General features: G+C 50.6%; 1 long non-coding RNA gene across 1 annotated transcript; it reads left to right on the top strand.

The window, feature by feature from the left end:
* The first annotated feature begins 2,824 nt into the window (after positions 1-2,824).
* Positions 2,825-5,838, top strand: LOC130682712 (uncharacterized). The gene is made up of 3 exons (XR_008996004.1): positions 2,825-2,899; positions 3,362-3,806; positions 5,619-5,838. It is a non-coding gene; the product is annotated as an uncharacterized LOC130682712 (long non-coding RNA).
* The last annotated feature ends 488 nt before the right edge of the window (positions 5,839-6,326 follow it).

Genomic DNA, 6,326 nt, shown 5'->3' with positions numbered 1-6,326 from the left:
TGCCTGAGGTATCACCAACCTCACAATACCATTCACACACCCGAGAGCATATTCTCCAAAATTGTCAGTCACAGTTATCGAAATTCAGTGGCAAGAAATATGCGTGGTCTAAGATTTTGTCCTAATTGCACACTAAAATGTTAGCTTGCCACAATATCATGGATACTGGAAGAAGATAAAAAACCCTGGATCAGAAAAAAGAGGATGGTTTATTTCTCACTGTGAGACCAACTGCCAGAGTTTTGCACGTGCCCAAGGCTCCAGAAGGGGAGGCCAAGGGTGCCAGGGGACACCTGCATACACCTTGGGCTGGGTTGCAGGGGAGCAGCCCAGAGCTCAGGGACCTGAATCTTTTGATAATGTGCAGTAAGTGTGACTGAACTTTGTTCTGGAGGAGGCCTGCCTCGATTACCCAAGATGTTCACTGATCTTGAACAGACAGCACAGAATGAGGGCAGTTCATGCTTTCAGAAGGGCCAGAGGCCCATGGGGAGCAGTCCTGTCACATCCTATAAGGATCTTCTCAGGTACCATCATTCCTGGGTGTCTTTGTCCTCCTTAGAGTTGTGTTAGCAGATCAGATGGCACCTGACATTCGGGTGCTCTGACATGTTCAGGCTGGAAAATGGTCCCATGCTCCGGATCTTATTTCCTTCTGCCCCTTGCTCTCATCCTCCTGCCGCTGTGAAGAGGCTGCATGGCCAGGACTCGAAGCATCCTCCCCACAGGACAAAGGCTTCACTCACCCTGAAGAAGGAAGCCAGGCATTTACCTGGTGCTATGACACAAATGCTAACGTTGCTCTTTGGACAACTGCCACTGCGGGGATGTGTCCCTGGGGGTAACAATTTTCAGTATTTTCACCACTAATTATCTATTTCTGTTTTTAAAGTAATGTTAGATCATTTTTTAAAAGCATTTTTAAAGGCCTAATTTCTCACTGGGCTTGTTGCCAATTTCTTCCCAGGAGCTTTGCTCTCCCTGCCCCTCCCCAGCGTCCTGTGCATGGTCCCTTCTGTAGATGTCCTGGGTGCCTGCACACAGGATTCCCCAACATACACATTTCCTTCTCCTGATCACCTGGGACAAAGGTAGGTGGGAGTCCTTCAATATCACCACCGTGTCAACTGGTGACCTCATGGAATAAGGAGACAAGGGACCACAGCCCCATATCTTGGGACCAGCTGTCCTGAGCATGTGTGCCAGGTGCCGAGGGCCGAGCTGCAGTGAAATTCCCCTCGGCATTTCCTGGATTTACAGAGTCTGCTCCCAGCATCCAGACCCAGCAGGAGTCCAAAATTAGATGCTGCTGTTCTCATTTGTTACTTAAAAATAGCTGTTCTGCATCCTTCATGCAATCACCCAGGGGCTGTTTTCAGCAAATGTTTATGACAGAGCAAGCCATTTGCTAATTCACTGCTTATTCAAGGAGAATAGCACTTGTTCTTGGCGAATGGCTTGGGCAGCTAGTGGCAACTGCTTTTTCTCTGGACATGCAGTGTTGTCTTGTTATTGGAGTAAGGCCAGGGAGAAGAGGCAAGGAGGGCACACATTAGCTATGATTCTACAAAGGCCCAAATAAACTGGACTCAGCCAGAAATACGGCACATAGTACTGCATGCTTCTGATACAAAGGAAATGACCAGACTTTCATTTGCATGGCAGAAGGCCCAAGGGAGCTGGCCGCCTTGAAGATCTGCAGTCCCACTCTGAGTCCTGGTGTCTGTCTGTTGTCAGAGCGACCCGGGCTGTGGGAGCCTAGGGGTCTGCCTTCCTCTTGCCCTGGGTCGGCGCCCCCTCTCTTCTCATCATTGCCTGTCTCCTGCCCCCGGCAGCTCTGATGAGGAGGAGAGGCCCCCGAGTGGTGGCTGTGGTGGCCCCACCTGGGGGTTTGGGCTCTTGCCCTCTCTGGCAATGGTGGCATGAAACTATTTAGGAAAATTACCAGTCCCAGGGATTTTAAAGTTCAATTTTCCAAGAATGGAGAGTCTGAAGACATTTATCTTCAAGGCAGCGTGAACACTGAACTTTAAAGGGCCCCACACAGAGAAAAGCCTCCTTAAAACATGGCTTTTGGATCTCAGGGTGGGCTGGGAAGGAAGCCTGCCAGGGACCAAGATTCGGCCTCAGATGGGATGTGAAACATGGAGATGGGTGGGCACAACTCCAAGCAAAGGTTTTGGCAGAATTATCTCAAATCTCTGGACAGTCACTGTAGGCCCACTTATCAGTTACTGTGGAGTAAATGGTTTTGCTTTATTACTATGATAGAATTGGATGTTGAAAGGCCAAAGTCTATTTAAAAGCATCATGCGCCATAAACACAATAATATGGCCACGAACACTCTGTCATCCTTAAGAATGTGTTGTGGGGGAAAAATGTTCTCCTCTGAGGGGACTTAAGCTGATTCTGGGCCCCCAAGTACCTGGGAGGAAGGGTGGAGAAGAGCATCCCGCTCTGCTGATAAGCCGTATTTCTGTCTGTCCATCTAGTAGCAGGATGCAGCTAGGTGGAGCCAGGATGCTGGCAGGAGAAGCTGCCCACAGGGCTGGATTCCTGGGCTCATGCTTCTGAAGTCCTCAGGGCTCCATGTGCAGAGAGCCCCATATGTGCTTTATGCTCTGTTGTGGCGGTGTTGAAACTCTCCATAAGTTTCAAATAAGGAGCTCCATATTCTCATTTTGTAGTGGGACTCAGAAGTTATGTGGCTGGTCTTGGCTACAAGTGTCAGAAGGACAGCAAAGAGGCAAATGGAAATGGATTGAGAGAAACTCAACGATTAATGACAGAAGATAATTTGTTTTCTAGTTCCTGGCAGAGAAAGAGAGAGAGAGAAGAAAAGACCCCCTATGATGTTGCTTCCACAAAACTTGCACTGAGAAAGCGGGTTGGGCCCAGGTAAGTCTTGGGTTCAGGCACTGCTTGGGTGGCTTCTGTGTAAGCGTTGTCTTGAAGTAAAATAGACATGAGTGTGTTTGCATGGTCGTCTCTATTTTCATTAAAAGCAGATGAGGAAATGAGTTTCTTCAAGCTTTATTGGCATCTTCATTTCTTCTTTGGAATGAATCGGCTCCTGAGTGAAATGGGGATGGAGGGCCACATCCTTTCTCGGTTATGTTTCATTCAGGAGCTTTCCAGTTTTCAGGCCTTCCTGCAAAAGAGTTTCGACTGCATTTCCTTTCAGTCTCCACAGGGAGTTTTATGGTTCTGATTTATGCTTGGGTCAAGACAAGGTTGGCAAGCTGCTGCAGAGCATAAATTACAGAACCGCTGACGTAATCGTGGGGCTGGAAAAGTAACATGGAACAATTAGGGAAGGGCGAGATCACCAGGCCTTTTTGCGCTAATTGATTCCTCAAGCGTTCAGCTGGAGTCTCGGTCTCTCCCTGCTCATGAGGCTTGAGGCTGAGCTTTTTCCACATTCATCTCAGAGCTGCTGCAGCATGACAGGCCGCGGGACTCCGGGCCTCGGTGAGAAGTGACCCACCGCTGGTGAGAACTAGTCAGCAGACAACATGATTCGGAGGAAGTGAGTGATCTTTACCTGTCAGGTGAGTGGCTGTGATGATCAAGGAAACCCCTGCATGGAGCATGAAGCCCTCTCAGCCTGAGTTTGACCTTTCTTGGTGTGTTTTGTAGAGCTTCGAGAGGTGTGCCTAGATCTCCAGGACTTGCCATCCTGCTGGGAGAGAAGATTCCCAGACATCATCAGTCAGCAGGCAGTCAATCCAGGCTGTGGCCGGTGGCAGGAGGACAAGGCACTGCAGGAGGGAGAAAGACGCTGGGTGTGAGATTCTTCTAGAAGGTGGGTCTTAAGCCAGACCTCGAGGGGGGAAGCCCATGAGGGTGGTTGGCCATGGGGGAAGACTGAGGGCAGGAACACCAGGAGCAAAGGTCGGGCAATGGCCCGAATTGAGTTAGGGGCAGAGTGAGATTCACAGGGCCCCAGGGCTCCAGGTGGGCAGGCAGAGGCGGGATGGACTGCAGCAGGGTCAGGCTGTCCCTCTCTCTACATGGCTCAAAGTGATCTCACAGGGGGCCCTGGGACCCCACAGCAGTTTCTGTGCTCTGCCTTCTGGACTGGCACCACCCAGTGAGGCCCTGAGAGCAACATGCATTGGCGTCTGCTCATCCCAGAGCCGCGGCGGCCCGGCACAGTGGTCCCGGAGCACAGAAGTGGTGTGATAGCCTTATCACTACTGCCCTTATCTTAGCTTCGTGGGGGCTGCAGCTTTGAGCTGAGCAGCAGAGACTTGGAGTTACAAGACTCAGTGTATAACTCACCAACTTGCAATCAAATTGGAAAGAGAGCATGTGTGAAGTGTTACGGCTAAATATCAAAGGCTTCAGAGAATGAAGGGAGAAGGACCTGGAGTCAAATCCAGGCAGGCTAAGGAAGGACCAAGCCCAGCGGGGTCCTGAGCAAATTTGTACCTTGGGCCATTCATTTACTCAACAAGTAATGAGCCAACATTAAACTCACTGGATGCTGTGTGTACAGTAGTGGGGCCACAGGTAAGGAGCCAAATCTCATGGAACCTCAAGTTTCATGGTGGGAGGAAGCCCATAAACATAAGAATAACTAATAAATAGAGTTGTGTAGGGGGTAAGGAGTGACAAGTTGCAGGGGATAGACTGAGTCCTCCAAGGCCTCCCTGAGGAGCAGCCTCTGACAGATGCAGATGGTGAGAAGGGGTGTGGGTCTGGTGCCAAGGGAATGCTCCAGAGATGCCACGTGTATGGGTAGGAATCCACAGGTTGCATTTAGGAGACAAGAGCAGTTTGCTGTGCACCACAGTGTTCTTAGAGTGTCACCTGCATTAACACACAGCCCCTGTAGGAGGGGCAGGGAGGTCCTGCAGATCAGAGAAATGAGGCTTGGCGAGATGCCACATGATGCTGAGGTCACAGCTGGAAGTTAGTGGGGCCGGAGGGCATGTGTCTGTCCTCTGACCAGTTTGCTACCTTCTGCTTTCTCAAATACTCCTCCACACAACCTCGTCAACGAGCCAGTGGGCAGTGATTCCATGCCCCAACTGAGCTTCCAGTGCAAATGCCAAACAGAAGAGCTAAGAAAGGAGGCCAGGCTGCAGGAGGGCAAAGCCTGTGGTCTTTCTGGGGCACCCAGTACTCCAGAGCAGCCAGCAAGGGCCACCAAAGCAAGTTTAGGTCCAGGGCTGAGGGGTTTTGTTTCCTCATAGTGTCAGCCACCCAAGGAAGCGTATTGGGAATCACACGTGCAAAGTGGAATTTGAGGCAGTTAATCAGACAGCAGGACCGAGGGTGTGAGAACTGGAGATGATCACACAGAGTACGGTAGGGTCAAGGCCATGGTGTTATGGGCTGAATTATGCCCCCCAAATTAATATGTTAAAGTCCTAACCCCCAGTACCTCGGAGTGCGGGCCTCTCTGCAGATGATCATGTTAAAAATGAGGTCGTAAGGGTGGGCCCTAATCCAGTGTGGCTGGTGTCCCTATAAACGGAGGGATACAGGCACACACAGACACGGGGGCAGAAGGCCACAGGCGCAGGAAGGCGGTAATCAGGGTGTGCTCACACAAGGCAAGGAGGGCCACAGATTGCCAGTGGTTACGGACTGAGCTGTGTCTCCCCAGATCCCTGTGTGAAGCCCTAACCGCTAATGGGACTGCATTTGGAGACAGTGCCAACGGGAGATGCTGAAGGTTAAATGAGGCCGTAAGGGTGGGTCTTTGGTCTGAAAGGACTGGTGTCCAAAGAAGACGAGGAAGAGACGCCAGAGCTCTCTCTCCGCCTCGACACAGCACAAACGCCACCTGTGGCCAGAAGAGAGCCCTCCCTGGAAACCGGATCTGCTAACCCCTTGGTTCTGAACTTATAGTTTCCAGAACTGTGAGAAAATAAATGTCTGTTGTTTAAGATACCCAGCCTGTGGCATTTTGTTGTGGCAGCCTGGGCTGACTAAGACACAAACAGAAGAGCTGGAGAGAGGCCTGGAGCGGATTCTCCATCTCAGCACAGAAGGACCCCTACCCACCGACACCCCCAGCTCAGACGTCCGGCCTCTGGAACCTGGAGACAACATTTGTCGGTTATAAACCACCCTGTATGCAGTACTTTGTTACAGCAACCCTGTGAATGAAATAGATGCAAATAGAAAGAGTGGAAAGGAGGTTCATTCTGGGTGGGAAACTCCAACCACTGAGGAGCAAGCATAGTGAACATCCCTTCTTTCCCCTCAGCGCGGCAATGGAAAAGCCCCATTTAGGAACCTCAAAGACCTGAACTTTTACTGATGATAAAAATGCAAGGCCAGGTACCTTTTGATATTAACTATCCTTTTT

Source organism: Manis pentadactyla, chromosome 2 (assembly GCF_030020395.1).
Source record: "Manis pentadactyla isolate mManPen7 chromosome 2, mManPen7.hap1, whole genome shotgun sequence".
Classification (NCBI taxonomy): Eukaryota; Metazoa; Chordata; class Mammalia; order Pholidota; family Manidae; genus Manis; species Manis pentadactyla.
This window is presented reverse-complemented; position numbering and strand designations above follow the sequence as displayed.